This window comes from Mobula birostris, chromosome 2 (assembly GCF_030028105.1).
Source record: "Mobula birostris isolate sMobBir1 chromosome 2, sMobBir1.hap1, whole genome shotgun sequence".
Classification (NCBI taxonomy): domain Eukaryota; kingdom Metazoa; phylum Chordata; class Chondrichthyes; order Myliobatiformes; family Myliobatidae; genus Mobula; species Mobula birostris.
The window spans coordinates 11,410,208-11,422,121 of NC_092371.1; the positions used below are offsets into that span (position 1 = coordinate 11,410,208).

The 11,914-nt window shown below is 45.7% G+C and overlaps 1 protein-coding gene across 2 annotated transcripts in view; it reads right to left on the bottom strand.

Annotated features, from left to right (window-relative positions):
• Nucleotides 1-9,077, bottom strand: part of smad10a (SMAD family member 10a) — a 105,900-nt gene extending 96,823 nt beyond the window's left edge. For both annotated transcript variants that reach the window (XM_072282914.1, XM_072282906.1), the window contains exon 1: nucleotides 8,978-9,077. The gene's annotated coding sequence lies outside the window, so the exon portion shown is untranslated. The remainder of the gene's footprint in view (nucleotides 1-8,977) is intronic.
• Nucleotides 9,078-11,914: the final 2,837 nt, after the last annotated feature.

Below are 11,914 nucleotides of genomic sequence, written 5' to 3' on the forward strand. Positions count from 1 at the left end.
GGCAGCTCCTGTGATGCTGCTGGTACCAAACTGTATCATTCTCTACCGTCCCTTTGGATTCATCTGCTGTGTGGAAGGAGCCGCCTTCTGCGTGGGCAACAGCTTGCTCGCCAAATCAGATCAGGGACGCAACATCATGGTTGACCCCAACCAACGGAGGGCATCAGGATGCAGCCTAGCGTCATGTACACCTCTATCAAGTCATCTCTCATCCTCCTTCACTGCAAAGAAGAAAGCCCTACCTCACTGAATCTTTAAAAACACCTATACAATTCATCCCACAGATTTTTTTTCTCCCCTGACCCAAATACTCCTGCACGTTTAACTACTGCCAATGTTATTTAATTAAGTTACCAGAGAACCTGATTGCACACCCTTCCAAGCTACGGGTTCCAGGTCACAGCAGCCCTTTACAAAAATATATTCACTTCACGGTCCCTCCTGTTGTTTTGCTAATTATATTAAAGATGTGACATCTGGTATTGATCCACTGACAGGAAAATTTCCCTGGTAACTTTAAATGCCACCACCAGGCTCTCCTGAAGAACAAGAATGATCAGTGATACCCAAAAAAGGAAGAATAAAATGTTGAAGGAGTTTCTTTAAAAAATGATGAGCGATTGCTTTTAAACAAAGGCTCATGAGCAAGTCAATTGATTTTGTGGGAGGCAAGCAGGTCCTTGGAGACACAATCACGACAACCACTCAGAGGTACGGTACATAGCAACAGAAATGCATTCTCAGGACGTCGCTGAAATAATTCAGACAAGAGTAGTAACCATAACAAAGAGTCAGCCCCGTCAAACAGTCAATGAGAACATAGTTAATCTGATCAATGGCCTCAATTTCACTCCAGTCTGACCTCCATAAGCCTCAACTCCATTTAAATCAGCCATTAGAATCCTTGATGAGTCAACGTGCACAGTCGTCTAAGCTGAGAATTCAGTCAAGCTAACATCCTCAGAAGAAATTCATCTCAGTCTTAAAAGGCATCCCTCATAACGATCACTGAACGCAGTCCGATGGCTGTCACTGTCTGTAAGGAGTCTGTACGTTCTCCGCATGACTGTATGGGTTTCCTCCCACAGTCCAAAGCTTAGGGCGAGGTTTAGGCTTAGTAAGTTGTGGGCAATGCTATGTAGACACCGGAAGTGTGGTGACCTGTGCGGGCAGCTCCCAGCTGACTTGATTTGACACAAACGACGCATTTCTTTGACTGTTTCAATGTTAATGTAACAAATAAAGCTAATATTTAATCTGAGACTATGCCCCCACCTCATTAAGCTCCCTTAATAATCTTAAACATCTCAATACAAAACACCTATTTACAAACAGCAATGATGCAACCAAATAATCTGCGTTTGAAGTATTGGCAAGAACACAATCTTTCAAAACCGCTCCAAAGATATGGGTTGGTCTCAGTTTCACCTCATCTCAGTAAGTGAAAAAACACTGTCACTGTCCAATCTAGATTGTGAGAGAGGCAATCAAATTGAGTTAAACATTGGGTTGAAATGTCTAATTGCAGAGAGAAGGCATTTAAGACAAGAGGGGATAATTTCAAAGGAGATGTGAGGGGCAAGTTTTTCTTTCACACAGAGAGTGCCAGGTGCCTTGAATGCACTGCCTGGGGTGGTGGTGGAGGCAGACACCCTGGGGATATTTGAGATGCTTGGATAGGCACATGAATGCGGGGGAAGTGGAAAGATTATGGACATTGTGTAGACAGATGAGCTTAGTTGGACATTTGATTACTAATTTTACTGGTTCAGCATAACACTGTGGGCCAAAGGGCCACATCCTGTTCTGCACTGTTCTAAACATTGTTAAACCTGTGATTTTGATCATCAATAATGCTCCTTCTAGTGCTGCAGCTGAGAAGTTAGGTGACCCAACAACTGAAGTTGATAATACACATTCTCTGTTTACTCGGACATAAAAATTTATATGCGTACCCTGGAATTGGGAAGGAAACAGTGCATGGCAAAAATTTGTTTTTAACTGGACACAACTAGAAGGAGTTGTACAATTACTGAAAGCAATGATTTAATAGAACTGTGAGGCACTACGATAGCATAGCAGTCAGTGTGCAACGCTAATGCAGCTTGAGGCATCGGAGTTCAGAGTTCAATTTCCGTGTTCTAAGTGTGTACGTTCCTCCCTGTGAGCACATGGGTTTCCTCCGAGTGCTCCGTTTCCTCCCACAGTCCGAAGATGTACCAGTTAGTAGGTTAACTGGCAATTGTAAGTTTTTTCGTGATTGGGTTAGAGTTAAATTGGGGGATTGCTGGGCAGTGCAGCTCGAAAGGCCAGAAGGGAATAGGAAAGGAAAGGTACGTCGCACCTGGAGTTCCTCCGGTTGGCGGACGATTTCCCTCCACACTTCTCTGACGTAGTGGGGAATTGCGTACGAGGGCAAGTTACAGCAGTGGTTTGCCATTGCCTTCTGCCGGGTGAGTTTCCAAAGAGATCACCAGCTCGTAACACAGCACGGATGGAAAGCGTGCAGGGGAGCCGGCTGGATTCGAACTTGGGATCTTTTGTCCCAAAGCTGATGCCACCACACCACCAGCCGGGTCCCAGAAGGAAATATTCCACGCTAAATCTCAATAAAGAAATAAAATGAAGAAAAACTTGGTAAGCACAATTGATATTGCCTCAACAGAGAAATACATTTGGCTACTGCTAAAAGCACTCACACTCACTCCAATCCTCAGATTCAGACTCATCAGAGGTTTCAAGAACCTGTCATAACACAACCTCTATACAGTACACCCCAAACAATAACAAGCTGCACTGGAAACCTCACCTGCAAAGAAAATATGCACAAAAATAATAACTTCATAAAATTGGTCTGAACTCTACAGCAAGGGTTCAACCGAGGTACAGGAGTTGCAGGAACTGGGGCTTGCAATCAACAAGTCCTCATTTGGAGGAGAGTGTGACAAGTTATTTAGAGTATATTGCAGCTTTATCATAGCAGGCCAAAAAATAACTTGCCAAAAGTAACCAGAGGGTGCAGAATCCCTCTTTTGTGACTGTATATCCTAGCGTAACTACGACTTTATGTACTGTGTCATCGAGAAACGATATTCATTTAGCTGTATACATGCATAGTTGAGTGACAGATTTGAACACTGAAAGCAGAGGGGTGCAGAGGAGCAGTGGGTTGGAACTGAATCAATCTTTAAAATTCATTGCATATGCTGCACTAGTCATGACTTAACTGCAACACTCTCAAGTCCTAATGCTGAATCTAGTTCAAACAGATTGTTATCCAACCACAAGAGTACTGAGAGAAACAGCCCAAGGTTATCAGATTCTCTGTAAATGATTGTGGGATGACCTCAACTTCTTTTGTGGGCAATTGAGCTAACTGTCCACTATTTGACACCAAACTGGGTGTTTACAAGGATAGGAATAAGGAATGACTTTAGGACAACTAGTACTCTGTTCCTTTCTTTGACATTCATCAAGGATTTGAGCAGTTTACAGTAATGGAGAGTCCATTTTTAACTGTATACATCAGATGACCAGAACGACGCAGGCACACGGGTCTGTTCCTGTTGCAGCACACACAAACTGCTGAGGAACTCAGCATCTATGGAGGAGAATTAACAGTCTGACATTTCAGCCTGAGACCCTTCATCAGGATCAGGAGGAAGGGGGGGGGGAGCCCGAATAAGGAGGGGGGAGGGGAAGGAATCCATTCCGGTGCCATAATGCTCTATGAAGGAAGAGAGAATTAAGGCATCAAAGTCTGCAACCGATGCGAAGGAAAAAGACATGAAATGCGTGCAGAGGCCTCAGGTTTATGTCATTAATAGTAACATGGAAAATACAGGCCCTTCGGCCCACAAAGCTGTGCCGAACATGTCTTTACTTTAGAACTATCTAGGCTTACCCATAGCCCTCTATTTTTCTAAGCTCCATGTACCTGTCCAGGAGTCTCTTAAAAGACCCTATCGTTTCCGCCTTCACCACCGTCGCAGGCAGCCCATTCCACGCACTCACCACTCTGCGTACAAAACTTACCCCTGACATCTCCTCTGTACCTACTTCCAAGCACCTTAAAACTATGCCCTTTCGTGCTAGCCATTTCAGCCCTGGGGATAAAGCCTCTGACTATCCACACGATCAATGCCTCTTATTATCTTGTACACCTCTATCAGGTTATCTCCCATCCTCCATCAATGACTCAGATTAAAAAAGAGAGTGGGGTAGCAGAGATTCAATGGTTCAGTTTAATATCAGAGAATGTATACAATATACAACTTGACATTCTTACTCCCACAGACATCCACAAAACAGAAGAAAAACCCCCAAAGAATGAATGACAGGAAAAAAACGTTAGAACCATATAGCCCCCCTCCCTCCACTTATTTCAGCAAAAAAACATGAGCCTCCCATTCACCCACCACACAAACAATAGCAAAGCCCCCAAATGGCCTACCAAAAACTACGGTTCACCCAACAGCTCAACATGTCACAGGTTCTCTCTCTCTCTCTCTCACTAACAAGGGAGAGAGAGCTACACTCCTGCCACAGAGAGAGGGGAGAACAGCTCGCTGTTTCAATACCAGTCTGTGGCATTTTTATTTCGAGTTTTCCCTGACTTGAGAATCAGCAACAAACTCCCTCTCACCATTCCAAGGAATAGTAAGAGATAGGTAGCACACTAAACTGTATGGATAAAAACAGATCCTTTTGAATAACCAGAACCTCAAGATGTATCAGATTTCACGATTATACTGACTCATTATTATTTGCAGGGCAGGAAGTCTTTATAACCAGTCGAAACAATATTTGAACTTTCCCAGCAAGCATGGGGCACAACTCAGAACAATATTAGCAATGCTTTCTATCCAGCCCATTGATCACACAGGCCTCCAGATAAATGACATGGCCAGTCAATAAGAACAGAGATGTGAAAGGAAAAATAAACACCATAAAAATGAGATTACAAACAGCTCCTTTCAACTCACCTCTCAGTAATCAGAGGAGCAAGATTATATTAAGTTGTTTTCATAAACACAATGCAATGTTTCTCTAAAAGTACTACAGGTACCAGACCACAAGTCTGCAGTCACAAACTGCTAAGCTGCAGATTCTCCTATATCTCCCTAAGGCAGCCCAAATTTGCCCAGTATTTGGAGCAAGAATCGAGGGAGAAGGAGGTGGTGCACAGGTAGGAAAGTCAGGAAGAAGGGAAGTGGGAGAATCTGCCAGTTTGTATTCCTTCCTTTCCCTGGCCTTTGTATTCTAGCTTCTTCCCCCTTCTTTTCCAGTCCTGATGATGAGTCTTGGCCCAAAATGTCAACTTTTTATTTCCCTCCATCGATGTTGCCTGACCTGCTGAGTTGCCAGCACTGTGTGTTGCTCAAGATTTCCACCATCTGCAGAAACTCTTGTGGCTGAGGCTTTATCCAGCCTAACATACCACCCACCCACCCAACCCTCTTCATTCTCCTCCCATCTCCACAGCAGACTGAGGATTAATAACTCATCTGGCACTAGGCCACAATGAGTTACAAAAACTGGTATTCCTTAAGTTCATATAACCAAAAACAAATCAATGTTAAGCTAAAGGGCAGTACCAGGAGGGATATCCAAACTCCTTGTCTATGGTTTATCAAGAGGCCACTAGTTAAGGGGCAAAGAATATCCAGAGTCTCAACCTCTGACGAGTGACAAAGAAAATCTAGAGTCTCCATTCCACACTCAAAGGTGACACAGACGAGTGACATAGGAAATCCAGAGACCAAGCCTCCATTTCACACTCGAGGGTGACACAGACGAGTGACATAGGAAATGTAGGGACCAAGCCTCCATTCCACACTCAAAGGTGACACAGACGAGTGACATAGGAAATCCAGAGACCAAGCCTCCATTTCACACTCGAGGGTGACACAGACGAGTGACATAGGAAATCCAGAGACCAAGCCTCCGCTCCACATACAAAGGCTAGTGACCTGGATGGGTGACAAACTTCATGCTTAAAGGACATCCATAGATGTCGGGCTATCTTAGGTCAGTGGGTTGCAGCATCAGATGTCTGTGCGAGCAGAAGGCACGAGGGCAGGTGAGTCAGCGAGTCTGAAGTTTGGGGTCACTTCATTGGCTACTCCAATGTTGGTAACGAAGGTGAAAGCCCAAAGGTCAATCAGAAGTCCAAAAGTTAAAGCCTGAAGATTGGAAGCCTGCCCTGAAGTCCACGCATGGGGGTATTAGGAAGGAAAGGTGCTTGTCCTGTTATTGTCGTCTTACTGTTTGTTGTGTTCTATGTTGCTCTGCCAAACATCGTGGGCATGATATGTGGCAACACTTACAGGCTGCCCCCAGCACATCCTTTGGTTGTGCTGATTGTTAACGCAAGCGATGCATCTCACTGTACGCTTTGATGTACTGTACAAGTGATAAATAAATGAACCAGAATCAAACCTGAACTAAACTAGGATCACACGGTACACCAAAACACTCAATACAGGTTGAGTACCCCTCATCTGAAATGCATGGGGCCAGAAGTGTTTTTGATTTTGGAATATATGCTGAGATAGTTTGGGATCATTATCATTTCAGACTCTGACTTTATGTGCAAATGGGAAGCAGCCTTTGTCTTACACTTGTTCATCACACATGTACTGATGTTGCCATTCCGCATGTTAGATTTTCGTCAGCAACCACCTTGGCAAACTCGATGAATTTCTCTGCTGCTTCGTGATCAGCAGATGCTTTATCACCACAAATATTTTAAAAACTAATGCCATGTCTTTTCTTAAATTTCTGCAATCAGACTGCTTAATATTCACAATTATATGCAATTTTCAGTTTGTCATGATAGATCTCTGTTTCATGATCAGCACATAGTTATGTTCACTCCAACGCTGAGGAATCCACTCTCTCAATACACATTCGAGATCTTCATTTTTTGGTTTATGCAGCGTTTTCTATTTTTCATTAACTTCTGTTCATTACAAATGTGAGGACACTCCTCAGAACTGTCTGGTGTGCAGAGACCTTGTGGTATTTTCCAATCATGTCAGCACTCAAAAAAATTAGGATTTTGGAGGTTTTTGGATAAGGGATACTCAACCAGTAATTATTTTTTTAAAGGCATAGCACAGTGGCACAGCTGGTAAAGTTGCTACCTCACAGTGTCAGCGACCCAGGATCAGTCCCAATCTCAGTAGAGTTTGTGAGTGTGCAGGGTTTCAGCTTCCTCTTCCTTCCCAAAAGATAATGGGTTAAATTGCCTCTAGTGTGACTTTAAACTAGTGTCATTGAGCTTATTTGTACAGAGGTGAGCCATGTATAATTTGAGTTTACATTAACCTATGTTTATCTTAGTCTTATAATGTACTATGCTGCCCAAAGCAAATTTTCATGGTCACAAGAGATTCTGCAGATCCAAGAAATCCCAAGTAACACACACACACACACACACACACACACACACACAAAATACTGAAGGAACTCAGCAGGTCAGGCTGCATCTATGGAAATGAATATTGATGTTCTGGGCTGTGACTCGTCAGGTTTGGAAAGAAAGGGGAAAGACACCAAAATAAGAAGGTGGGGGAGGGGTACAAGTTAGGTGAGAGGCAAAGGCAAAGGTGGGAGGGTGGGGGCAGGGATAAAGTTCAGAAGCTCGGAGAAGACAGGTAGAAAAGATAAACAACAGAAGGGGGAGGAATCTGATAGGACTAACTTATGCTCAACACCACCTTAACCACCTGCATCGCCACTTTTGGAGTGCTATGGCCTGGCATCATACATCAGTCCTCCCAACGGTCCTGCCATTTACTGTACACTTACCTCTTAAGTCCTCCCAATGTTGAAACCCTCACATTTACCTGAATTAAGCCCCTAGGTTAACAAATGCAGACCACTGAACTTCTAAAGTACAAAATCCCATGCAAAACCTATATGCAAGCAAGTTTAGATGGATAACTCTTTTCCAACGAGAAGTGCTGAGAATGCCAGACAGACGGGAAGTCACAGTGACTGTGACCAGTAAGGTGGTTCTGTTCTGTGAAGGCAGTAGGCGCAGGTGCCACGTCCCTGCCAGCACTACTGGCATAAGGCAGAGGAGTATCCTCAGTGAAGAGTAAATGAGGCAGTAATAGTCAGTCAGCTCTGGAGTCGCCCAGCTAGGCGGTGGCAGGAGAGCAGTGAAGAAAGAAAACAGCAGAGGTGAGCTGGAAAGTTGAGAGAAGGTGGAATGAGGATCTGGCCGGAGAGCGTGGGGAATGCCCTGGCCTAGCGGAGGGCAAATGAGTGTGAGGGAAAAGACAGCTCAGAAGAGTTGGGGTGGGGGATAGAGGGGAAGAGGGCGAGGCAGCTACCCTTGGCTGAATGCCACCGGCGAGGGGAATGCTGAGAGCCCAGAGAGGTGAGTGAGTGAGTGAGTGAGTGGGAAGGGGAGGCGACTGCCCTGCTGAGTGGGGGTGGAATTTCCCGGCCGAGAGGCGGGGGAAGAATGGCGAGGGAGGGAGAGAGAAAAGGGGCTGCACCGACTGATGTTGAGGGAGGGAGAGAGAGGTGGGAGAATGCTGCCCCGGCCGAGTTGAGGAGAGAGTAGGGAGTGACTCCTCCTCCGGTGTGGAGAGAGGGACGATCCCTGCCGAGTTGGGGGGGGGGGGGTGTCCTATAGCCGAGTGGGTCAGAGGGGTGAGGAGCAACTGCACTAGCCGATTGACAAGGGGGGAACTGAGCGGCTGCCACGGTCAAGTGTGAGGGGCGGGGGATAGGGAGGGAGCGGGTTGCCACGGCCGAGAAGAGGACGGAAGACAACGGAGAGACCGGTATGCGTCGGGCCGCGACGGACTAGGTTCCTTGTGAGGTGTCACCCGGTCAGTGTCCAGCCCGCCGCCCACGGACACTCGACCACTCCCCGCCCTGCACTCGGCACCTCCGGAGGCCGAGCTCGCCGCTGGCGCCCCGCCACCCGCGGCAAATGCCGGGCGCCGATACTCACTCAGTGGCCGCCGACCCGCTCCGCACTCCGAACGATCCCGATCCCCGACTCACGACTCACAACAACAACAACCAGCGTCTGCGCCCGCGTGCGGCGCCAGCCGGCTCCACCAATTGGCGCCCGCCTCTCATGATCCCGCGGCCGGCGGCCCAATCAGCGTGTACACGCCTGCTGCATTCCGCCAATTGCAGAGTGGCTATCAAGGAGAGCAAGAGTGGTTGGTGGTGGTTGCGGGGGGGGGGGTGGGAAGTGAGGAGGGTTGGAACCCTTGCGTCGTGGGAACGTCATCTGATTGACGGACGGTGGGACTAGGGTTCGGCTCAATGGAAGGGCGAGACTCTGTCGTCAGCATCAATACCGCCCAATCGTCTGACGCTTTTCTGAAAGGTATGCCCGCCCTCACGGAGATCAGTCACGTGCTCAACTGTTGAATGAGGGGAACTCGCTGGCTGATATTTTACACTCACCTAGGTATCACACCCAATAACTTTACTTGGTAACATCCTGCATCATTAAGACAGTAAAATGATGCAAAAGCATTTCACAGGAGCAGCATTGATATCCAAACACGAAGACAATTCTTAAGCAGGTCATGGAAAGTTTGGTCAAGTAGACAAATCTTAAGGTGACAGCAATCTCTAATTATTCTACAATATGGGTCCTTATTAAGTGAAACCACAGCAGCTAATGATGGAAATCAAAAATTCTGGTACATATACACTCTTTTCCCCAGATATAGGTTAGAAGAACCTGCGGGGGTGGGGGGAGGGGCCTTTTTATTGTCCAGTCTCAGATGACAATTAAAAATATCAGAACTGATCTCAGATAAATACAAGTTACCAACGAAACAACTTCTTAGCTCTTTGCTTCATCCCTCCCCCTCCAAGTTTCACCTATCGCCTGGCGCTTCTCTCTCCCATCCCCCCACTTTTCAAATCGACTCCTCAGTTTTATTCCCTCCAGTCCTGTCGAAGTGTTTCGACTGTACTTTCTCCCCATAGATGCTGCTGGCCTGCTGGGTTCCTCCAGCATTTTGTGTGTGGTGCTCGGAATTCCAGCATCTGCACATTTTCTCATGTTTGTGATTTGATTTCAAAGTAGTTGGGATTACAGTCATATACAAATGTACAGTACAGTACAGGGCAGTACACAAAAATATTAATGCGTTGTTACGAGCTATCCATGCAAAGTCCAAAAATTTCCAAAGTTCATTTCACCACTTACTTTCTTTCTGTGCATCACCTGCAACAAACATCACTGTCTTTAAGATACTAAGGATGCCAGGTAGGAAAGTTAATTCAGGATCAGCCTGCTTGAATATGGACAATTGGAACTGGCTTATTCTTGTCACGTGTATGGACAAACAGTGAAACAGATCAGATCATTACACAGAGAAGTAATGAGTGGATCTGTAAGGAGCAGTTTGCAATGAGGCACCAGCACGAAGGGATGTAATGATGACTGTAGGTATATAAATAACAATTGTTCAGTAGGATTGTGTGTGATGTAGTAAGTAAGTTTTTTTTTCTGAATCAAAATCAGGTTTAATATCTGTCATGAAATTTGTTGATTGTGTAGCAGCAATACAAGGCAATACATAATAAAGGCTGTGAATTACAGTGAAAATACACACACACACAGTTAAGTTAAACAAGTAGTGCAAAAAAAGAAGTAAAAAAGTTGTGAGGTAGTGTTCATGTGTTGAATGTCCATTCTGAAATTGGATGGTAGAAGGGAAGGAGCTGTTCCTGAAACGTTGAGTCTGTGCCTTCAGGCTCCGGTACCTCCTTCCTGATTGTAGCAATGAGAATAAGGCATGACCTGGGTGATGGGAGTCCTTAACAATGGAAACAAAGAAAACAGAGAGCACAATACAGGCCCTTCGGCCCACAAAGCTGTGCCGAACATGTCCTTACCTTAGAACTACCTAGGCTTTACCCATAGCCCTCTATTTTTCTAAGCTCCTTGTAGCCATCCAGGAGTCTCTTAAAAAGACCCTATCGTTTCCACTGCCGGCAGCCCATTCCATGCACTCACTACTCTCTGCGTAAAAAACTTAATCCTGACATCTCCTTTATACCTTCTTCCAAGCACCTTAAAAACTATGCCCTCTTGTGCTAGCCAATTCAGCCCTGGGGAAAAGCCTCTGATTATCCACACGATCAATGCCTCTCATTATCTTGTACACCTCTATCAAGTTACCTCTCATTCTTCTGTCGCTCCAAGGAGAAAAGGCCAAGTTCACTCAACCTGTTCATATGGCATGCTCCCCAATCCATGCAACATCCTTGTAAATCTCCTCTGCACCCTTTCTATGGTTTCCACGTCCTTCCTATAGACAGGTGACCAGAACTGAGCACAGTACTCCAAGTGGTTTCTGACCAGGTCCTATATAGCTGCAACATTACCTCTCAGCTCCTGAACTCGATCCCATGATTGATGAAGGCCAATGCACCATATGCTTTCTTAACCACAGAGTCAACCTGTGTAGCAGCTTTGAGTGTCCTATGGACTCAGACCCCAAGATCCCTCTGATCCTCCACACTGCCAAGAGTCTTACCATTAATACTATATTCTGCCATCATATTTGACCTACCAAAATGAACCACCTCACACTTATCTGGGTTGAACTCCATCTGCCACTTCTCAGCCCAGTTTTCCAACCTATCAATGTCCCATTGTAACCTCTGACAGTCCTCCACACTATCCACAACACCTCCAACCTTTGTATCATTAGCAAATTTACTAACCCAACCCTCCACTTCCTCATCCAGGTCATTTATAAAAATCACAAAGAATAGGGGTCCCAGAACAGATCCCTGAGGCACGCCACTGGTCACCAGCCTCCATGCAGAATATGACCCGTCTACAACCACTCTTTGCCTTCTGTGAGCAAGCCAGTTCTGGATCCACAAAGCAATGTCCCCTTGGATCCCA